This window comes from Protopterus annectens, chromosome 1.part0, assembly GCF_019279795.1.
Source record: "Protopterus annectens isolate FY-2018-M chromosome 1.part0, PAN1.0, whole genome shotgun sequence".
In the NCBI taxonomy this organism is placed as follows: domain Eukaryota; kingdom Metazoa; phylum Chordata; order Ceratodontiformes; family Protopteridae; genus Protopterus; species Protopterus annectens.
In genome coordinates this window covers 1,619,507,818-1,619,533,359 of record NC_056725.1, presented here as the reverse complement: position 1 = coordinate 1,619,533,359, position 25,542 = coordinate 1,619,507,818, and positions in this window count along the sequence as shown.

Below are 25,542 nucleotides of genomic sequence, written 5' to 3'. Positions count from 1 at the left end.
ACTGTGATCATTATTTCTTTCACGCTTCACACTATCAAACTTCAGTGGTGTATTCAGAAGGTCACTGTAGCTTGTGTGGGGCTTGGGAAAATGAGGCAATTTCTTTAGCTTTCTTCAAAATTAAACTACAGAGGTGTGCACAGAGGTTAACAATAGCATGTACAGAACAAATGTCTAGAATCAACAGGTTGGAGTACATTGCTGTGATCTTTATTTATGGAGTACATTGCTGTGATCTTTATTTATTTATTTTTTTAATTTCTTTACAACCAAAATAAGAAGTACATACAGCAATGCACTCCAACTTGTTGCTCCTAAACAGCACTCTGTTGTGAGTCAAGTTAAAGTGACCTCTGCATACTTTTGAGTTATGATTTTGAGGAAAGTTAAAGAAATAATGACTGTACTTTACTAGTGTATCTTTGGGGGCTAGTTAAGAAAGCACTCTGCATATGTACATCTAACAGAAACAAGTTGAAATATGTTATTTTGTGTTGTTTGTTCTTTCACTTTCACTTTCACTCCAGTCAGAGATCAGAGGGATACATAGAAGGTGTCTGTCATCTTAGTTTGGGGTGAGGTGGCATGCCATGTAGCTGTATGATAGCAGCAACATGAAATACATAACTATGATCCTTATCACTATTTCTTTCATTTTCATCATCTGTCACCAGAGGGGATGCACACAAGCTGACTCATCTCTTTTTTTTTTTTTTTTGGGAGGGGGACAAGCTCTCATCCCAAAATGACTTATGTACCCTCACAAGCATTTTTCTTCTCAGTGTATGGGTAGCTACTTAATTTATTGGTAACTTCTGTTTTGTCAGATTTGAACATAAAGCCTTGGACACAACTTAATTCTTCTTCTTTGATAGATGGAAATTAGCTAATTTCTTTCCTTAGTCATGATTTTTGTTCAGGCTATCATTAGATCAAAGGATTCTCAAACAGGTCTAAAATGTACCTGAGATAATCCAGAGTGCTATAGCTTCTAGGGGACTAGCAGCCCCAAGACCACCCATGCACAATCATTTCAGCACATTCTTGGCCAGTTAGGATGTGTTACAACAATGCAGGCAAAAGCTTAAAAATAAGACAAAACACTCTTTTACTGTGCTTTTACATTAGAAGGACTGTGATTATTAATCTAGTAAAAGTAGGTGTTTACCTGGTCTATCTGAGTTGGGAAGAAAACAAAAGGGCTCTAAGTGTATTCACTCTGTTGACCAGTAGTCAGTTTTCTGTTTTTCCAGTGCTGGTATAAATTCAGTACATTTGCATGGAACTGCTCACTGTGCCAGTGCCTTATACAGATGCAAACATCTAGAAATATTATTTATTTTCATTATACTTGAGAGTTTACTGTGCTAGTTACCTTATTATAGCACCCAGGGCATGATGGCAGAACAGAATGAGTGATGAAAAAAAAAAAAAAATGTTGCTGTTCAGCTTTAGTTTTCCTTCTGTCTTTTCAATATACTTTCTTGACCAAGTCAGATCTACCCCCCCAAAAGGCAGCTGTGTATATGTGTCTGATGTCTGATTGTGAGTAAAGTGAAAATAAATAATGATTGCAGTAAATAATCACTTGTTAGCTACATTTTTGATAAAAATCAGTGATACACACGCACACACACACACACACACACACACACACACACACACACACACACACACACACACACACACATCACAGCAATGTTAATTTTGTACTTATTTCAGCAAGTATATGACAATTACCTCAGTAGTAAATAGTAGTAATAACTATCCCTGATTTGATTTCACAGATATTATGATTTTTATTTATTTTTATATTCTGTCACTAAATCAAGTAATCAGAGTTTTTTACTTTTTTGTCTAAAAATGCATGTTGCAACAAAAATTATTCTATTATATTTTTCAAAGTTCAAACTTAATATAATATATAATGTGCTCCTCATTTTTTCATTTTATTTATTTATTTATTTATTTTTATCACTGATTCTTCAACAAAGACGCTGAGAGCTATAGTATCAGTTGCTCTGCCAGTATGTATAAAACCCTGAAAAAAGAAAAACCATCCTGAAGATTAGAAGCATCAGCTCTTCTTAAACTCCACAGTTTGAGGGCTATTGCTGCTCAGAGAGCATCTGAGTTGGCACTGGGCAGCATCGCTGGTTGGGTTAGCTAAAGATTACACCAAGTGAGCACCCTTCTCTCATCTGGTTACAAAGGCCCTCCACTCCTATCCTTTCACATACACATAAGGACCTGCAACCATGGATGGGCACTTTCCTACTATCTCTGCATCCAGCCTGGCAGACATTGGCATACTGAGGTAATGAAATAATTGCCTTATGTACACTGAAACCACTTAATTCTTGAACAAATAAATACAGTATTGTAAGATATGCAGTTACACATTGACACTGGAGGCTAGATTCTCACATACAGACACAAAAAGCAATAAAGAGGTTGTCAGCGACTCACACACATCACTCACCGCACCTGCAAAGGATCACACACATAGACCTACATATGTGGAAGTGCTCACATGTAACTTACCCAAACCTCCAAAGCCAATCAGGCACAATCCTCAGAATCTACGCATGTACACAAACAAGACAATTCCAAATTCCCATCGCAACACATAAAGCCACATCTCATTGTGTCTCAACTACCACGCCCATAAAGCAAAACACTCCACAATCCATTATTCTGGTCATAGGAAACTCCATTGTGAGACACACTGATGTCCCTCTTACCAGGCTGGAGAAGGGAAAGGTTACAGTTAGTTGTCTGTCAGGGCCAGGATTTGTCAGATCATGCAAGCACTCAGGTCACTTATCCCAAAGTACCAGTATGAGATTCAATCATAGTCCACATGGGCATGAATGACCTGAGATGTATCTCATTAGACTATATGAAAAAACAAGTAATCTCCGTGGTATCCCCAAAGTGTCAAAACAACCCATTAAAGTGTAGTAGGTCCAAAAACAAAATTGTAAGAAACTTTGCTTTGTGGAAGATTTTCAGTACATATATTTCTAGTTAATTACTGTATATTAATCAGATCAGACAATAGTAGTAGAAGTAGCGAACATAAACTCAAGTCAAAACAAAACAAAAAATAATAATAGAAAATATATAATTATACAGCATTACTAAGTATTTGAAAGTAATCCAAGCAAGGCAGGCAGGCAGTCTGTTTCCAGTCAAAAATCCTTTATTAAGTACACAGACAAGCGATCCAAGTAAAACAAAAGTAGAGTAATAATTTCCTCACAAGCTTTCTAAATATATATATATACTTTTTATCAGGCATGGGAGTGGTTTATTGTGCTGTAAAACAAAATGTTATTGGTACACATGTTAAATTCACATCCTTTCCCCTATCAGTGTGACATTCCAGCTGGTCCTGGCCTAATTAGTAACTGCCATAATAATATATAACCTTTATGTACTTTAAATAAAATTTATAATGATGTGGTACCTCTTATTTAACCAGATTATTAAGTAGATTATTAAGTCTGTGATTTTATCCAAGACAATATACTACATGGCTGGAAATATATCAACCTTAGTTCATTTGGCAATCAAAAATATATATATAAATCTATACATATACATTTTGCCTGTAAAAATCAATTTCTATTTTCATAACCTATTGTTAACAAAGATTGCTTTCGTCCTTCTAGACTTCTTCAGGTCTGTGTACAAGAACCTTAAAAATAATCTATAAAAATATATATAATTGTATAATTAGTTAGTATTGTTATTACACATCATTTTGAATAAAGTGGAAAAAATAACCAGAAAAAAATAAAAATAAGAAAAAATGTATGTATGATGATGGAAACAAAATATACACTTAAATTTCAACTGATTTAAAATGGTATTTAGAACCAATTTGTAGAATAAAATAAAATAAAATACAATTAGTCGTGTAAACAATGTGGCAATTTTCTAAGTTACAGTGCACTTTTAATCTACTTAATAATCTGGTTAAATAAGAGGTACCACATCATTATACATTTTATTTAAAGTACATAAGGGTTATATATTATTATGACAGCTACTAAGTAGGGCAGGACCAGCTCGAATGTCACACTGATGGGGGAAGGCATGTGAATTTAACATATGTACCAATAACACTTTATTTTACAGCACAATAAACCACTCCCATGCCTGATAAAAAGTATATATATATATATATATATATATATATATATATATATATATATATATATATATTTAGAAAGCTTGTGAGGAAATTATTACTCTATATTTGTTTTACTTGGATCGCTTGTCTGTGTACTTAATAAAGGATTTTCGACTGGAAACAGACTGCCTGCCTGCCTTGCTTGGATTACTTTCAAATACTTAGTAATGCTGTACAATTATATATTTTCTATTATTATTTTTTGTTTTGTTTTGACTTAAGATGAGTTTAAGTTTGCTACTTCTACTACTATTGTCTGATCTGATTAATATACAGTGATTAACTAGAAATATATGGACTGAAAATCTTCCACACAGAGAAGTTTATTACACTGTTTCATTAGACTATATGAAGACAGAGATGATTAAGTTCTCAGAATGTGTGTCACAGACAGGTATGAGCGTAACATTGAGCAGCATTCTGCCATCTTTAAGGATGATGCCACAATACCAGCAGAAAATTATCAGCCTTAACAATTGGCTTAGTTACTAGTGTCATTTCAAAGGGGTCTAATACTTTTCAGCCTGGAAGGATGTGGTTGACAGGCCACACTACTTTGCCAGGGATGGTCTTCACCCATCACCTGTAGGCTTTCAGATATTGGCTTAAACATTATCCAACCCAAAAGTATCTTTTTTCAGCATTGCCAAACAGACAAACCTTCCAACATAACAAAAGCTACTCATGACAAGCTAAAGGTGTTACTACTCAGTGCTAGGAGCCTCAACAAAAAAACTGCACTCCCTGGAAGCTATCCTCACCTTGGAGAATGCTGATATCTATGCAGTTAATGAAACATGGTTCAAAGCCACAGAAGGCAATCTGGCAGTGCACAGCTATAATGTCTTTCATGCAATCCGACCACCCACTACACATGAAAGATCAAAAAAGCTATCTACATAAACGATAAGCACACCTCAAGGCTGGTCAAACAATATGACATGTTTGAGCTACTCCATGTTCAACTAACCATGGGAAAAACCATTACCATATTCTTTCTAGCTACAGGTCCCCCACCATGAACCTGAAGACCCATACAATCATATCTGAAGTTAATATAATCACTAACAACCCAGCCCAATACCATACTCATTGTGATTTGAACTACCCTTCCATTAATTGGAAGGCATGCATGACCACTAACATGCAGGCCCAAAGATCTCTTGTCTTTGTAAATTCAAATGCCCTGGAGCAGCTAGTCTGCACTCCCACTAGGGTTGTACAAATACCCTAGAGCTGATCTTCAAAAGTATTGGAGAGTGCTGCAGCCCCCCCCCCCCCCCAGTGTGATGTCTTGGCTAGTGAGATCAGATCACAAGGCAGTCTCTCCTAAAATAAAGGTAAAATAGTCCCCCCACCTAACTTCAAAAACTTTAAAAACTTCTCTAAGGTAAATTACCACCTATTAAGGGATGGCATAGCTAGTTTCCAAGGTACTTCAAATCCAGAAAACAGAGAAAACTTTGCAGAGGCATACACAAAAGCTCTGTACAACCATATAAACAACTGCAAAGAAATGGTAGTACCAAACCAAAATAAACCCAGATCAAACTGCAAAACCAAGCCACCCTAGGGGGACCCCTAGTATTGTTAGGTTTTACAACAAAAATAAGAAAATCCTGTCAATAAGTAAGATGGAATGTACACAACAGAGCAAAACAGTCCTTCATTAGTCTAAACAAGTGAATCAGGGAACTAGTCAGTCTCTGAAAGCAGACTTTAAGCTAAAAATAGACTCCAAAGCTAAGGATAACCATAAGGCATTTTTCAATTATGTCCACGATATTAAAAACAACACCCAACAATGTGTGGAATCATCCAGCAATGTTGTTTTAAAGTATTTCATAGATTCATAGGTTCATAGGTAGGTACTAGGCTATTGGCCCTAAGGCGTATATAAGCCTAGCCAAAAAGGTACCCTGGCATTCGCCATCCAAGAAAATTATTTTCCTGTGCCCCTGTCGAGCAGAGCCACAGAAGTGCTCCCCAGGGTTGAATTTCCTATTTCCCATACGATCATCAAGATTTTTCTTGAAGAGTGCTAATGAGGAGCTCTGTTTGACATAGATAGGTAGTCTGTTCCAGAGTATGGTAAGTCTCTGGGACAGGAATCTATCCCTCCAGCACTTTCTGTTTATTGTGGTGACAAAGTTTAGGTCCCTACAGCGTGAAGCTCGGAGGGATTGAGATTTCTTTAAGTGGAGCATATCCAACAGCTCTGGGTTTGACATAGCTTTGTATATTAGGCAGAGATCACCTCTGAGTAGGCGATATGCAATGGAGTAAAGCTGGAGTTTTTTGAGACAGTATGCGTAGGGCATCAGTTTGAGACCAGTAATCCTCTTTGTGAGGTATTTCTGTGGCCTTTCCAGTTGTTGTAGATGTCTTGTGAGGTACATACCAAAAGGGGCATTGTACTCTATAATGGTCTAATGAGTGATGAGTAGAGGAGAACAATGACCTCTATTTTTCTGGATGAGAAACCTTTTGTGATGAGGTGTGCCATGTAGAAGGATTTCCTGACCACTGTGGTGATGTGATTATCAAAGGAGAGACTACTGTCCACCTGTGTCCCAAGGTCTCTTATCATACGTTCGGTGTTAAGTAGACTACCACCTATGTGGTAGTTCATGGGTACAGAGTTTTTACCAAAGGGGATGACAAAGCACTTTTTGGCATTGAGCTTCAGGCCATGGCTTTGACACCAGGCATCTGTCTCAGTGAGGCCCTTTTATAGGATGTCCACATCGTTAGGAGTTTTGATTATGGCTCCTAGTTTGCAGTCATCTGCAAACTTCATTAGCCAAAGAATTTCTGTGTTAGCCTGTACTTCAGAAAAGTAAATACCAAACAGGAGAGGACCCAGGACTGAACCTGTGGTACTCCACTTGTCACTGGTCTGAAGTCGGATTTGGAGTCTGCTACTTTCATAGTGTGGGTTCTGTCCATGAGCCAGTTGGCAACCCATCTTGTGACATTGGGATTTATACCTAGTCTAGTGAGTTTATCTATAATGCTAGAGTGGGGGATGGTGTTGAAAGCCTTGGTGAGGTCTAGATAGGCTGTGTGAACCACCTTACCCTCATCTATGGCTTTGGTGACTGCTTCAAAGAAGTCTATCAGGTTTAGGAGACATGATCTGCCTTTTACAAACCCGAACTGGGTGGGGTACAGACTTTGGAGATTACCAATGTCTTTGCTTATGAGTTCCATGATGATACGTTCCATGGCCTTGCAGACTAGGCTTGTCAGGCTAATGGGGCAGTAGTTCCCGGGGTCCATCATGGCTCCCCCTTTGTGGAGTGGGATAACCATCGCAGTGCACCATTCAGTGGGCACAAAGCATGAAATGAAGCTATGATTGCACATGGTACTTAGGTGGGGTGCCAGTTCATTCTGTAGTTCATGCAGAATGCAGCCTGGGATATTGTCAGGTCCCATGGATGCTGTGTTCTTGGTTTTGGAGAGTGTATTTTTTACCTGTGCAGCCATGATTACAGGAACTTTGCATTCTTCTGGTATAGAGATGGGCCCTCTAGGGGTGAGAGGGGGGTAAAGTTAGCACTGAACCTATCTGCCAGAATGTTGGCAATATCAGTTGGTTCTGTATATTTAGTGCCATTGTGCTGTAACTCAGAGCAGATCTGAGTGTTGCCATTGAGATTCTTGACATAGCTATAGAATGCTTTGTGGTTGTCTTTAGAGTCAGTGGTAATTTTGTTTCGTAACTAGCTTTGGAGGATTTTATGAGGGATCTCAGCTTCTTACTGAGGCTGACCACGGAGTTCCTCCAATCATGGGATTTTATTCTTTTTTGCAACAGTTTCTTTCTTCTGTTGTAGAGTTTGTTTACAGCAGAAGCCCACCAGATTGGCTTCCTGTTTTTGGAGGATAGCATCTTGGTTCTGTTAGGGGTAGCATGATGCATGCACTCCTGTAATTGCTTATAAAGTGCATTTGTGTAGGACTCAGCAGTCGTACTTCTATTGTCCATCTACATGGGTGTCATGAAGTTTGCCACTTCCTGTCTTAAGAAGTGTGATGTTGGCTTTGGAGAAGTTTTTTACTGGTTTCCCTAATGGGGGGGTGGGGGTGGGATGTGGCTGTCTAGGGTGATAAGTTGTGGTCGGATCTGACCAACGAGGAATTGACCTTTGGTGTGGAACACCAGTCGCCCATGTTGGTAATGACCAGGTCTAGGATATTGCTGCCCTTGGTGGGGATGTGAATAATTTCCTGTGATTCTGAACTCTACTGCCACTGTATTGAATTATTGAGTATTGTCTTGTTCTTTTATTATTTATTATTAAATGTATTTAAACTTTTTAATTGTGACTGGTCTGTTTAGAGGTATATAAGCTCTTAGAGTACTTGCATATGTATTTGCTGATATTGTATACTGTATAGGCCACTCCTAAATAGCCTTAAAAGGTCTGGTCACACTTACCATTTTGATAACAGTAGCATTACACAGTAGAATTGGTCACCCTTTGGGAAGGGCTTTATAGTAGCTGATATGTAGGGGTTCTGGTGGCAGTGCTAACTACCTTATAGTCTGTGCAGAAGGGGGCATAGCTAGTAAACCTATGCCAGCATTCCCTAGGTGTGTTTGTGTATAAATAAAATCTCAAAGTGTGCATGTCAGCTACTTGGGCAGGGACACAAAGCACTGTTTGGACAGCAAGAGTGCTAGGAGGACTTAGCTTGGAACCCTGGCTAAGGACTCCACTCTATAGCTGTGCCAGTGGGGAGTCTTATTGGGGATTTGAAGAAAGAGGGAGAAACCAGCCTCAGACTGACTGTGATCTCTGTGTGCTCTTAAGGGAAAATTGTACTTTACTGTGTGTGCACTTGTCATCCTCCTAATGTGCACACCCCTCATTAGTGCAAGTGGTGAGGATTGAGGGTCCTTGATTACTGAGCCAGTGCAGGAGTGTCGCATGTTAATTGATGTGCAGGATGAATGCATTCAGGCTATAGATGAACTACAAAACAGGAATCCAGACTGTGTTCATATACTGGCAGGTGACTTTAATCAGGCCATCTTGAAAACAGTTCTGCCTCACTATTTCCAATATGTGGACTTTGCAACAAGGGGTGAGAACACACTGGACAAGGTATACAGCAATGTTAAGCTGGCATTTAAGGCAGTGCCTCACCCACTACTGGGAAACTCTGACCACCTCTCCATATTGTTACTACCAGCATATAAACCACTGTTGGGGAGACCAACAGTTAAACAATAAGAGTATGGCCAGAGGGTGCAGTCTCAGCACTCCAGGACTGTTTCAAGAGCACAGACTGGAGCATATTCAAGGAGGTGGCTACTGAGAACCAGTGTATCAGCCTGGAGGAGTACACCTAGGCAGTGATGGGCTACATCTCGAAATGTGTGGATGATGTGACAGTCACCAAAACCATCATCACATGAGCCAACCAGAAACCCTGGTTGATGAGAGAGGTGTACAAACTACTTGAAAGCAAGGAATGCAGCCTTCAGGTCTGGAGACAGGGAAGCTCTCAGAACAGCCAGAGCAAATCTGAACAAGGGAGTGAAGGAAGCACAATGGACCTATGGCAGAAAGATCCAGAGGTACTTCTCTGACCAATGGCAAAGTATCCAGTCTATAACTGACTACAGACCCCTATCTTCACAATGTGAGGACAACAAGGAATCCCTAAATAAGCTGAATGTCTACTTCAGCAGATTTGAGGAAGGGAACAGAACAACAAAGAAAATGTCCATCGGCCATAATGAGAAAATGCTCACCCTCAACCCAGCTGATGTCCAGAGGGCACTGGGCAGAGTTAACCCGAGAAAATCTGCTGGGCCTGACAATATCCTAGGGTGTGTGCTCAGGGACTGCACAGTGCAACTAACAAATGCCCTCACAGAGATCTTCAATAACTCTCCAACAAATAGTTCCAAAATGCTTCAAGGATACAACAATCATTTCATTACCAAAGAAGTCTACACCATCTTGCCTAATTGACTACCACCCTGTAGCCCTCACTTTCACAGTGATGAAGTGTTTTGAAAGGCTGGTCAAGGACACCATAACATCTGGGCTGCCTGATGATTTTGACCCTCTGCAGTTTGCTTATGGAGCAAGCTGCTCTACAGCAGATGCCATATGTCTAGCACTCCATCTATCCCTGGAACACCTTGAGAATAAAAACACCTATGCAAGGGTACTATTCATCATCTACAGCTCTGCTTTTAACACAATCATCCCTCTTCATCTGGTAATGAAGCTTCTCCAACTAGGAATCAACACCCCACTTTGTAACTGGCTTCTTGACTTTCTTACAGACAGACCTCAGAAAGTGTGTGTAGGAAATAACTCCTCAGATAGCATCACTCTTTAACAGTGGAGTTCCGCAAGGATGTGTACTAAGTCCCTTGCTGTTCACCCTGCCGACACATGATTGTACAGCCAGGTGCAATGCAAACCACATCATCAAGTTTGCTGCTGACACAACAGTGGTGGGCCTCATCAGTAATAACAATGAAACAGCTTATAGAGATGAGTTGGAACAACTCATTACCTGATGTGGAAATAACAACTTAGGTCTAAATGTGAACAAGATAAAAGAGATGATTGTGGACTACAAAAAAAATCGCAAGAAACATTCTTCCCTCACCATCAATGGAGAAACAGTGGAAAGAGTGAAAAGCACAAAGTTTCTGTGAGTGCACATCGATGAGGACTTGTCTTGGAACACAAATACAAATGCCATAGTCAAAAAAGCACACCAGAGAATGCACTTTTTAAGAAGGCTGAGGAGAGTGAATCTCCCATTGACAGCTCTCACTACCTTCTACAGAGGTACGATAGAAATCATCCTGATGAACAGCCTCATAGTATGGTATGGAAGCTGCTCTACCTCTGAGCACAAATCCCTCCAGAGAGTGGTGAAGACAGCCGAGAGGATCATTAAGACCACCTTACCACCTACCCACAACTTGTACTTATCCAGCTGTCTCAGCAGGGCCAGAGGAATAATTAAAGACTGCAGTTGCCCTGCTTACAGACTGTTCCTGCATCTATCATCCGGAAAGTGCTTCTGAAGCATACGTTGCAGAACTATGCGATTCAGGGACAGCTTCTTCCCTAATGTCATCAGGCTGCTGAACTCTAATAACTACTACACTCCATGATGTCCATCTGGGTCAGTAGAAACTGTCTCAAATTGTGCAAGAACCTGGTTACCAGTCTCACCTAATACTTAGTGCAATATTCACCATGACTGTAACTTATAGGCCATCTGTGGCAGTAGCAATGCAGTAAAATATCTCTTCTTTCAGTGCAATACATGCAAATTCATAAATGAACCCTAGTGCAATGCTCTAAGGTCCATAGTGCAATACTCAAATGTCTCTTTCTGTGCAAGGATCAATGCAATGTCTTAACCAAATACCTGTGCAATACTAAAGTCTCATGCAAGTAAGTTTTAAGCTCGGAAAGTGTTAAATATGTTTCTAATTATGTGCAATATTAGTTTGTCTACCTGAATGTCTGTGATTTAATAGCTAGGTGTTACATGTGTAAATGTCTGTGAAAATAGTCTATATGTTGTCTGCACATTGAGTCCAGAGACATGGAGTTTTGTTCAGTTTTTGCACTTGTGTGTTTTCTGAATGACAATAAAGTTTACTTTGACTTTGACTTTGAATTAGTTGTAGATGACATCATCCATACTCAGTCAGAAGATATAGCAAATGTGCTGGCTGACAGATTCAGCTCAAATTTTACCTTCCCATTAGTCCCAGTTCTCCCCCAAGAAATGCCCTTCACCACTCCAATGCCAATTATCACCAAAGAACAGGTTGCCACTGCACTCTCTAAAGCTAAAACCACAGCTTCAGTGGGGCTTAATGATATACCAGGTTGCCTCTTCAACAGCTTAAATCAGGGCTTATCAGGCCCATTAGAATCTCTATTTAACCACAGCCTCTGGACTGGCTTTGTCCTGATAGAGTGGTCCCTCTGTATAAAGGGAGGCCATCTGCTTACCTGGAGAATTATAGACCCATAAATTTTACTAGTCTTATATGTAAAGACATGGAAAGAATAATCATGGAATTGATAAATAATGACATAGGAAACATCTTAACACTTAACTCAATTTGGCTTTGTCAAGGGCAGGTCATGTCTACTGAATCTGGTGGATTTCTTTGAGAGAGTCACAAAGGCCATGGATGAAGGTAAAACAGTGCATACCACCTACCTCAACCTTGTGAGGCATTCTAAATAAACTCACAAAACTGGGCATAAAAACCCAATGCCACCAGATGGATAGTTAATTGGCTCACAGACAGGACACGTGATTAAAGTGGGTGAACCCAGATCCAGCAAGAGGCCAGTTACTAGTGGTGTGCTACAGGGCTCAGTGATGGGACCATTCCAGTTCAGAATATACTTCAATGATGTCAAGGTTAAGTTGGAAGGCTCAAATGCCCCTGCAATCTTTTTTATATAGGGGAAACTAAAATGAAGTTTAGGACTAGATTGCAGGAGCACATCAGAGACATAAGAAAAGGAACAACAGCAAGTTCAGTTGCTTCACATTTTTTAGAAATTCATAACAGCAACCCAGATGTACTCCAGGCTACTATTTTAGAGGAAATTTTTGTTAAAAAAGGTGATTATAAACTATTAAAAAATGTGTTGTTGTACAAAGAATCTATTTTTATATTAAAATATAATACATTAGTACCTAATGGTTTAAATGTTGAAATTAATTGGAAATATTTATTATAAATGTATTTGAATTTCTGTATTTTTAGTTTGTAAGTATTGGTTTTGTGGAGTGAATGGAGTTTCTTTAAATATTATCATAGTTAATAGTTTAATTAATTGATTGCTTTATTGTTTGTTCATATAAAAGGGAATGATTTTTTACCATGAATCATGTGCTCATTGAAGGCTGTGGTGGCCGAGTGCTAAGACATTTGTATGGAATAAATTTTGTTACGTGGGATCCTGGTTGTTTGTTCTTCTTCTTCAGTCTTTTTTAAGACTGTGAGGCGTTGGTTTGTTGATTTGTTAAGTTGGAAGGCCTCTGGATGACAAAGTTTGCTGGCAACTACAAGCTAGGGGCAATCATTGACTCCGCCAGTGATGTAGATATCCTTCAGTAGGGTCTAGATTAGACAAATGATTGGTTCTAGATCCATGGCCTAAAACTAAATGCAAAAAATTACATTATCATCTCCTTTGGGAAGTCAAATACCCCTGAAAATTACAACATCAATAGTATACCCCAGAGAGTAGGCACAGAGGTGAGAGATCGAGGTACACAGATAGATAGTATAAAGTAGAAAAGAATATAACGAACTGACCATGGCTGATAGCAAAAATAGTAAAATGGTAAAAGTTGAATGAAGTAAATGCTTTCGCGATAAATAACACATTGCTTCCTCAGACTCTAGCTAACTCATAAAATCTCTCTACATTTAAATCATACAATATCCAATCATATGGCTTCTCATTCATGACATCATAAAATTCAATACAAAATTTCTTTAAAAAACAACAGCAGTTTAAAACTGTGCTTAAATGGCAACAACATAGAAAACTTCCTAATATACACTTGACCTATATTTGTTTCAATGCTTAAGTGGTCTTGTGTCTGAGGAAGCGATGTGTTATTTATCGCGAAAGTGCTTACTTCATTAAACTTTTACCATTTTACTATTTTTGCTATCAGCTGTGGTCAGTTCATTATATTTTTTTCTACTTTATGCTTTGAGGTGAATACCGATTGTTTATCCAGTCAAAGAACCGTTTTTGCAACACAGATAGATAGTAGCCTGAACTTTCACTGTCGTGTGTACACAGTTGTGAAGAAGTCTTTTTATATGGCACAACTTATAAATAAAGGTATGGCATACAGATCCAAGGAAACTATAGAGTGTACTCAGCCCTTATTAGACCAATAATTGAGTACAATGTGGTATTTGGCATGTACTCAAAGGATGATGATTTACAGATCTAAACTTAGCGACTCAAAAAAAAAAAACATGCTAGAGAGACATATATGTGTTTCAGAGATTGCCCCTTCTTTGGAACAGGCATCCTATTCACATTAAGCAGAGACCTTCTCTGGCCCTTTTCAAAAGCAGTTTGGATTAATGGATGGGGAATCATTAATTCACACCTGGTTAGTGCCTTTTCCTTTATGGACAGGTGCAAACTGTAAGATAATAAATGCACAAGCACAAATCTATGCCATCTTCTTGCCCCTACTTGGGTAATATATTGGGTAAAATCAGATTATATTGGCTAGACTTGTAAGCGCCCTTAAATTGTTAGCCTAGTAACCTCCTATGAATCTATGAACATATAAAAACAAAAGTAACCTGAATGGTGTGGAAACCCAAGAAGGGGGGAAACAGGGAAAGGTAATTATGCATGTGCTAGGGGACACAGTAGACAGCATAGATGTGCTAAGGAAACTTTTATCTAAGGCTCCATATTACCTAAGGCTACCTCTGCAATTACTCTGTATGGTATTTAAAACTGGTGCTTCTGGACATGGCTTGGCTTGTTAAAGGGGTGTGGTTATACTGAGGTAAAGGATGTGTTTACATTATCCAAGTTGTGTGCCTTATTTGTCAGAAAATGGCAGGATGCAAAGGTGGCAACCTGATTCATATGTGTGAGAGACCTTCTGCTTCTGTTTGTACATACATAATTGCATATGTATGTGTGTGTGTGTGTGTGTGTGTGTGTGTGTGTGTGTGTGTGTGTGTGTGTGTGTGTGTGTGTGGATATTATTAGCTACTTACATAAGTTATATTTTGTTTTCAAAATACTTCATTCAACAACAATTACATATCCTTCACCAACTTTGAAACATTAGCTTAGGCACTATTTTAAACTTTACATTAAAAATAATAAACAACACAAATACAAAACAGTTTAATACATAGCCAATTTCCTGGACACAACAATGACCCACCACGATGGTTGCAGCAGGGAAATAGAATACCTTCCAGTTGTAAAGGGACCCGCCACCTTTAGCATCTGGCCTCAGAAAATCCCTTGGCAGCCCATTATTCCACTGTTAATACCGACCCTGTTTGACATTATTACTTACTTAATGGTTTGATGTTTTTCAGGTCTAGCCAATCACATTTCAGAATTTGCAAAGGAGAATCTAACATTAAACTAGCAATCCTTTCTTAAATAATGGTGATGATTTCTGAAGCAGAGCTGTATTTAGGGTGGAGTGAAGTGGGCATCTCTCCTTGCCACAAGTTGTTACGAGGAGCGATTGATAGTTACAGATGGGGAGAAAGCCCAATAACAGCATTTCTTTAAGAAGCCAGGTTACATTGTGGATTCATAAATAAATGCTTATACTGCATGTATTTGTAGTTGTGTGTGTTAGTAATAGTAGCAAGCTCTTTGCTACACTAGCATGGGTACAGACCATTGCTTCTTACAGCTGACAAGGAAGTTTACGAACTTTACGTTTTTAACTGCTCAGGCAACAGATAAAGCTACAATGTATTCCAGAACATCACATCAATTTTACAAGATTTGTTTGCCACTGTACAAACTTTTAGTTTAATTTTTTATTATTTTCTTTTTGCACGAGTGAGGTCTTAATTCCAAATGTTACTCAAATATTTTACAAGAAGAAAAGTGTGTGTGTGAATGTAAGTGTTTGGGCAAGCATGCGTGTGTGCATGTGTGTATGTGTATGTGTGTGTCTGAAAGACAGAAAAACAAAAAACAGGAAGGAAGTAGCTAAGAGAGAGAAGAGACAGAGAAAATGAAAATGAGACAGACTGAGAAAGAGAGAGAAAGTAATAATGAAGCAGAGACATATAAATACTTTTAAGCACAACAAAACAGAGCTCCAGTCAAACTGGATGAGTTGTTAGACAACATATGCTTTTATTTGAGACAATCTTCTTGACATTTCAAAAGGTTTTCACTATCACAAGCCAGATTAGTTGACAGTCATCTGCTGGATGAATGGGTATGGCATGTATAGATGGGAAATGTAGTACTTACTAAGGCTGCTGAGAATATGATTGTAGGCCAGGCAGTCAATGCTTATACAGCACTATGTGGGCATGTTTCTATAGCATAGCTTTGCAGGTATTTTCCTAATGGTAGTAATGTGCCATCATAAACTCTGACACCTTTGTTATTCCTACTAAAACACCAGTCACTTGAAATCCTACTGGCATGGAAAGCTTTGTTAGGGTTTAATACACTTCTTTCTGAGAACAAGGATATCAGGTTGGGGCTGATAAGTTTAGGCATCCTGTTCATTGACATTATTACAAGCTATCTTAGTGTGAGAGACTAGAAGCCATGGAAGAGTGCATTACACGGGTGGCAAGCCCATGTTGTAGAGATCTGAATGGGTCATCTGAATAGGCTGGATAGAGAAGGAGGTAGGTGGACAGGCAGCAGACAGTCTTAAATTACTACTTCCTGGATCTCTGAAAGTATTTCTTCACAGAGAGAGTTGTGTACCCATGGAAAAGACTATCAGAATGGGTGGTATAACCAAAATCAGCATATGTTTTAAAGAAACCATGGGACTAGTGGAGAAAGGGTGAGAGGCAGGGTACAGATGAAATGGAAGTAGGATGTTAAATGCTCTTAAAAAGCAAAGTACATAGGTGTGTCTCCTTCATCCATCAGGCATGTAATATCATATTAATTAATATAATATTAATTTAAAACACACTGAGTCAAGAAGGGAAGTAATGAGAGGGATAGATTTAATGATATGGTGAAGGTGATTAAATCAGCGTCCTTGTTTTTTACTTTGATATCATCAGACAAAATAAGTACTTGGAGACAAGGACAAGTACTGCTGGGAACTGATATCTACAGCCTGTTGTTGTTGTTGTTTGTCTTTCGGCTTTTTCCCGGTAAGGGGTCGCCACAGCGGAACTCCTGTCTGCTAATTTCCAGCCTTTATTAAACATTAATTGGATATATAGTTCTGGGTTGAAGTGTTTCATAGCCTCACCTTGATGTATAAGTGCACTAGTAAGATACACATTATATCAGAAATTACAATGGTCAGGAAGTAGTCACCAATGGATCCATCAAGTATAGCTGTAGCTTTGATGTCACTGGGACAAAGGCTGATTACCAGTGACGTGCACTTTGTCACAGGATTTGTCAGCTGCAGTAAGTAGTAAAAAGATTTTTGTTTACATGTCTACATGACCTGCTCATTGAAAAATGAACTAGTATTTGTTTTGCAATCCATACTGGTCTGCAGCAAGAATAGTGTTAGAAATGGCACAATCTGTTATCTGTTAGATAGTGTATTCCATTCATTTATGTGTGCTCACTCTGATGAAGTTCTAAATTGTAGAACAAAAGTGCTGTTTTTTTTATTATATTAAAGCTTTATTTATTCCTGTGACTTGGTCTCTTTCCTGCTGGCACCTTTGGAGTCATCATTGTTGGTTTACTTGGTGTTTTATATTTATTCGTTTGGTTCCAGGTTTTTTATAAAATGAACAGTGGAACTTTGGTTACACGAAAGTGCACTTAAGCGAAAGTGCATTTCTGCAAAGAATGGTTCAATGAACCGTTAAGGTAAACAGGTGCCGAAGCAAACTACATTGAGGAAAGGGAATTTACATGTTTCCTCACTGTAGTGCAATCTTGGAGTTGGTTATTTTAAGTAGGGGGGTGTGGGGGCACATTGTTTCTGTGTTGCTTATGGATTCGTTGAACCAATGTTCATGGAAGTGCACTTAAGTGCACTTTCACGTAACCAAAATTCCACTGTAGACCTATATATATATATATATATATATATATATATATATATATATATATATATATATATATATATATATATATATATCTATATATATATATATATATATATATATATATATATATATATATATATATATATATATATATATATATATGGATCTAGGACTTATGCATGGCTGTGCAAAGTCCCGAATCCATAATCACTGAACATATATTAATGAAATTGCTTTCACCGATAAATAGCTTTCATCAATATATGTTAAAAAAAAAAGAAGAAAGAAATCTACGTTTATGTGGGGGGGGGCTTCACCCCCCACACACCCCTACTTTAATATTCTCACTCTGAGACCGCACAACAGTGAGGAAAAGGGAATTTTCCCTTATCCACACCATAGTGCGGTCTCGCAAACAGGCATACTTATGCGAAAGTGCACTGCTGCAAAGAACGGTTCAATGAACCGTTAAGGTAAACAGGTGCCGAAGCACACTACAGTGAGGAAAGGGAATTTACATGTTTCCTCACTGTAGTGCGATCTTGGAGTTGGTATATTTAAGTAGGGGGGTGTGGGGGCCACATTGTTTCTGTGTTGCTTATGGATTAGTTGAACCAATGTTCGTGGAAGTGCACTTAAGTGCACTTTCACGTAACCAAAATTCCACTGCTTATTTTTGAACAAGTGGAATTTCGGTGTTTTACAGTAGACCTATATATATATATATATATATATATATATATATATATATATATATGGATCTAGCAGTGGCGGCTGTTGACTTCAAATCAAAGGAGGGCTGCAGGAGACAGCTGAATGGGTGGGGTCAATGGGGAAGGGTGTGGCCAACTAGAAAGGGGAGGAGCTATGCTCAAAACCACAAAAACTAACTTTAATTAAATACGCTGCCCTGGGTGACAAACCATCATTATGAGAGTCCAATCAAGACAAAAATAAGTGTAGAAGAATAGAAATATTTCAATGCATTGGCTGCATGACAGCTTACTTAATATCTAGATGGAAACAAAAGGTTGTGAGGCATGAAAAAATAAATTACTTTTTAAATACATTGCTGGAATGCCAGTCAAAATCAAGTATAAGAAAAACAAGAAGCACTCAACTCAAACCACTTCTCCTTGCTCTGCAGTTCTAATTATAATTTATATTCAGCTTTATTAAAGTAACAAGTAACATGCTGAATGTAGAAATCTCTGTGATGCCCCCACTTGTAAAAATGTTTCTTATCCAAAAAAGACCTGCTGCCTGACAACTATCTACTTGTTTCATGGGGAAAACATGATCAAAGTAAAAAATGAAAAGCAAACAAGAAACAAGCTCAAGATACATTGCTTAAAGGATTACTGTACAGGTTATCGACCACACCTGATTGGCATTCTGTTTAGTTTATGGGTAAAGTCTGTTAGAGATGACTGGAAGTCTCCAACAAGTGTAATGAGCTTTTTAAAATAATGGAATCCTGTCCTTTAATACCCAAGGCTTATACATTATCTAGTCAAGTATTCTCTGCATGGCAACAACAGAAAGGCTTTCAATGTTGGCAATTCTTTAACAGTATGCTTATTAAAGCTTACTTGCATCTTACGATCTCAGACAAGCTTACCTTATGGTCATTAAAGCATTGCTACTTAAACACAGAGCAACAGGCACTTTCTGAGTAATAAGCATAAATATGAGTAATAAGCATAAATTAACAGTACAAAAATATGACAGAAACCAGACCGTTCTGCAAAATCAAGGACAGATGAAAAGCCACTGTAGTACTCGTGTCTGCCTTGGATGGGGGGACACACTGCACATTTACACTGCATAACTACTCCTTGCCTTGCTTTGACACATCCAGAGTCACTACATGGGGGAGTGGGGTGCAACAAGTATGTCACAATTTGAAATGTCTCTGGCCCTGACACATTTGTCATACCTCTCAACCTCAGAGCAAGAAACCTGGACAAAGCCATACACAGAAGGGGGACAAAGGCCCAAAAATAAGGGCAATTTTTAAATATTGCTCTAATAAACTTAGAAAGATAATAGAATTGGTCTTGCATTAGTATGAATTTTCTGAAGGATATAAAATCTGAAACTCAAATGTCTGTCATTATTTTCTAACTTCAGTCTTTAATGATTTGTCACTAATTTGCCAAAAAACACAATTTTATGAAAAATGGACCAAAAATGTGATGCAAAAATATAAAATAGCCACACAATAAAGCTGGGAACCTGTCAAAGAAGGGACACTTTAATATTAGTACTGCTAAATTGAGCAGCTGACAAAATAAAAGAATCTACATGCATTTCAGGTAATCTATAACTTTGATTATTAGTTATTTCTTAATTGTAAACCCTCCATGTTTTCTTCCAAAATTGCTATTTTGTGGAGGGATTATTAGGGGGAAGAGCAACATTTTGAGCCAAAATCGGGGACAGTTGAGAGGTTGGCTATGCCTAATTCTATAAAGCAATTTATTTGCATGTACCTCTCAACCTGTTAATGCAGTAAATCTGAACAAGGCCAAATATATTGGGGGAACATATAAGCAGTACTAAAAATTGCTCTTGTATATATTGAGACAGTTGATAGAATAACAGTTCTTACTTTAGTATGCATTTTTCTGAAGGTTATGAAGTCTGAAACTCAGTGTATCATTATTTAGTGACTTAATTCCTAAATGATTTGCCAGAAAACTACAAATTTTATGAAGAACAAACCAAAAATAAGAAGCATAAATCTATTCATTCTTTGAAAATCTGGACAGTTGGGAGGTATAGTTCAGCTGGGCCTGTCTGAGTTTGCTGCCCTTCCCCCCTGCCAAATCATGGTTGAATGGAGCCTCTGCAGCCATTCCAATGAACCATTACTTGGCTATTTCACTCCATTTACCATAAACACTAATGTGCATATTGCTTTACTTCTATGATGAGTTGGACTTCATTTGAAAGTTTTATTTTGTATTTTACAGCACAAACACTAAGTCATCTGCTAAACAAAGCAATGCAGTCTCACAATGAAAACTTAGCATTAAAAGTTCTCTGCCCTTGAAACTCACATTCATTGAAACAGCATTGAAACCCACATTCAAAGAAAATACATTTTGCCAGTGGCAGATAAAGATTACTTTTGGGCTGTTTTCAAATCATAGGCCCCTTGCATATGAAACATACATGTGCTCTTTGATACACCTTCCTCATTGTACTAAATTATATTCCTTGTACAATACAGTACAGTTGTTAGAGGGCATTTTAAATTTGTTTTGAATATTTTTCCAGTAAGCAATGAAACAAAACACATGCACCCATAATGGCAAAACTGCCCAGTTCAGTACATTTATCATAAAAGTCTACTCACACTTTCACAGTCCACCATTATTAGTAAATATGCACAATTCTACAGTCTACCATTATCAGTATATATGCACAATTCTATAGTCCACCATTATCAGTAAATACGCACAATTCTACAGTCCACCATTATCAGTAAATATGCACAATTCTACAGTCCATTATCAGTAAATATGCACAATTCTACAGTCCATTATCAGTAAATATGCACAATCTCTGAAGAAGTAAAAGTCATCTAAATAATTCCACATTAAAGACATCTGTAACTAATGAAGAGGTTGCTGCTAGCAAACACCTTTATATTTCATGGTTTCATCGAAAAATAAAGTGTCTGTTGCCCCTCAGAAATAAATTGCCTATATTAAATTAAAAAAATGATAAGCTAGTAATATTGCAAGAGGAAATGGATGGCAAACCGATAACAGACTCATAGTTAGTATCTTCACAAAGGAGAACATTCTCAGTGCGGCAGCATCCACCCCTTGGGGGAGTAGAACCCACAGCCTTCTGCATCAAAAGCAAGTCCACAACCTGTTGTGCTATTAACAAAGCAAGCCAACTTCACTTAAGCAACACTAAACTTCTGTTCCCCTGCAGCTCTCAGCTCCTTGTAAAATCTACTCAATAATCAACTGCATCTCAACTTTGCAGCACAAGAAAACTGGAAAAAGCCAAAATTTATTGGAAGTCAAAAGCCCAAAAACCAGGGACACATTAAACATTGCTTGTATAATCTTGGAAAGTTGCTAGAATAAAATGCTGTGTTACCACCATACATTTTACTGCCAAGGTCTCTGTGCAAAACAGTCAGAGCAACATACCACTATGCCAAATCAGCTGCTTTGTAAAACAGAGGAAGACTGAAACTTAAATGGCTATCATTTAGTGAATTCAGTTCTCACCATAGCTGTCAACCTCTTAGTACAAAACACCTGGACAAACCCAGTAATGAGGGAATACAGCCCTCAAACATATTCAGTGAATTCAGTTCTTGCCATAGCTGTCAACCTTAGCACAAAAAACCTGGATGAAGCCAATAATGGGGGAATGCAGTCCCAAAAATAGGGACAAATTTCAAATATTCATCTTATAAACTTAGAAAATTGCTAGAATAAAAGGTTGTGTTACTATGTATTTTCTGAAGAACATGAAGTCTGAAATTCAAATGCCTGTCAATTTTACTGCTGACAGAACAAAAACAATTTTCAGCAAAGACCCAGGGAGAAATACTGCAGACCCGTCTTTGTAAAATGACAGGGCACCAGAGTAAATCCACACAAACACAGGGAGGAGATGCAGACTCCACACAGAAGGCACTCCAGCCAAGAATCAAACCAGAAAACTTACAGCTGTGAGACAACAATACTACCACTGCACCATCAAATATGCAAGAAATTAAACATTCAGAAACCTGAAGTCTGAAATTCAAATCCCTGTCAATTTTATTTAACATTTGTTAATCAGGACAGTCTGACTTGGAACAAAAAAAAAATTTCAGCAGAGGCCCAGGAAGAAATAATGCAGACATGTCTTTGTAACATGGGAGGACACAAAAGCAAACCCACACAAACACAGAGAGAAGATACAGACCCCACAAAGGCGGCACCCCAGTCAAGAATCAAACCTGAGAGCCTGCAGCTGTGAGCCAACAATGCTACCACTGCACCATTAAACATCAAGCATTGCAGCATTTACAAACCACAGATATTATGAGGAACAGATCAGATCAAATATGAGGTAAAAATCTGCAATCTCTTTTTACAAATGGTGGTGGGTAGGGAATTCAGGTCTTTAACACTTGCATACAAGGTACAGGGTTCAAGCCTGAGGTATTCCCTACCACACACACACACACCTGTAGTAGCAAACCACAAAAACTAAATATACTGCCCTGGGTGCCAAACCGTCATTATGAGAGTCCAATCAAGACAAAATGAAGTGTAGAAGAATAAAAGTATTTCAATGCATTGCCTGCATGGCAGTTTAATATCTAGATGGAAACAAAAAAGGTTGTGAGGCATGAAAAAATGAATTACTTTTTTTAAATACATTAATGGAATGCCAGTCAAAATCAAGTATAAGAAAAACAAGCAACATTCAACTCAAACCACTTCTTGCACTGCAGATCTAATTATAATTTATATTCAGCTTTATTAAAGTAACAAGTAACATGCTGAAAGTAGAAATCTCTGATGCCCCCACTTGTAAAAATGTTCCTTATCCAAAAAAAGACCTGCTGCCTGACATCTACTTGTTTCATGGGGAAAACATGATCAAAGTAAAAAATGAAAAGCAAACAAGAAATAAGCTCAAGATACATTGCTTAAAAGGATTAGTGTACAGGTTATGGACCACACGATTGACATTCGGTTTATGGGTAAAGCCTGCAGAGATGACTGGAAGACTTCAAGTGTAATGAGACTCTTAAAATAATGTAATTCTGTCCTTTATTACAAATACTGGCATATACATTTCAATACCCAAGGCTTATACATTATCTAGTTAAGTATTCTCTACATGGCAACAGAAAGGCTTTCAATGTTGGCAGTTCTTGCGATCTCAGCCAAGCTTACCTGATGGTCATTAAAGTATTGCTACTTAAACACAAAGGAACAGGCACTTTGAGTAATAAGCATAAATCAACAGTACAAAAAATATGACAGAAACCAGACCATTCTGTAAAAATCAAGGACAGATGAAAACCCACTCTAGTACTTGTGTCTACCTTGGATGGGTGGGATTCTCTGCACATTTACACTGCATAACTACTCCTTGCCTTGCTTCGACTCATCCAGAGTCACTACATGGGGGAGTGGGGTGCAACAAGTATGTCACAGTTTGAAAAGTCTCGCTGACTTGTGATGGCCCTGACACATTTGTCATACGTCTCAACCTCAGAGCAAGAAATCTGGACAAAGCCATACAAAGAAATAGGACAAAGGCCCAAAAATAAGGACAATTTTAAAAATATTGCTCTTATAAACTTAGAAAGCTAATAGAGGTCTTGCATTAGTATGAATTTTCTGAATGGTATGAAATCTGAAACTCAAATGTCTGTCATTATTTTCTAACTTCAGTCTTTAATTATTTGTCACTAATTTAACAAAAAAATAAAATTTTATGAAAAACGGACCAAAAATGTGATGTAAAAATATAAAATAGCAACACAATACAGCTGGGAACCTGTCAAAGAAGGGACACTTTATTATTAGTACTGCTAACTTGAGCAGCTGACAAAATAAAATAATTTACATGCATTTCTGAAATAAAAGTAATCTGATTATTACAGTTATTTCTTAATTATAAACCCTCCATGTTTTCTTCCAAAATTGCTATTTTGCGGAGGGATCATTAGGGGAAGAACAACATTTTGAGCCAAAATCAGGGACAGTTGAGAGGTTTGGCTATGCCTAATTCTATAAAGCAATTTATTTGCATGTACCTCTCAACCTGTTAATGCAATAAATCTGGACAAGGCCAAATATATTGGGGGAACATATAAACAGTACTAAAAATTGCTCTTGTATAAACTGGGACAGTTGGCACAAAGTCAAAAAGAAAGGCTGACATTAGCAACAGCATCTATATATAAAAATCCAGTTCTTATTGAGACAGCTGTCTTCCTTTCATATAAACAGCCCAGCAGACTGGCATTGCCAAAACTGCAACTCAACTCAATTCATGGCGTGTTAACTCTCTCTCTATATATATATTATATATGTATATATATATATATATATATATATATATATATATATATATATATATATATATACTATCAAGGAAAGTTGCTATGATCAGAAAAGGAAGTTGTTCAAGTCTGTGATTGGTTGATGTTTCAGTCCCTAGGCAGGATTCTTTTTTCACAGCATCACTAGAATGAGTGTCTGAGACATGACAGTGAAAGCTATGTGAATGGCACCAGGACTCCTGATTGTCTAGCTTCAGCTCCTAGTGATGACATGTGCATCTAATAATACCATGATGTAATGGTAACTAAAGATTTCTCTTACAGATGTACAACAGAATCATTTAATTTAGCAGCATATAACGTCCACATGACCTTCCTAATCTGATCATTGCGTCACCTAAGCTGCTTTTCTGTGTAGACTTTCTTTCCTCCATATACCTCTTGAATTGCCCTAAATCTGTCTAGAACATTTCAAATTTCCCTCTCTAACTTTGCCATCTCCTCAAGTAGTCTTTTTCATAA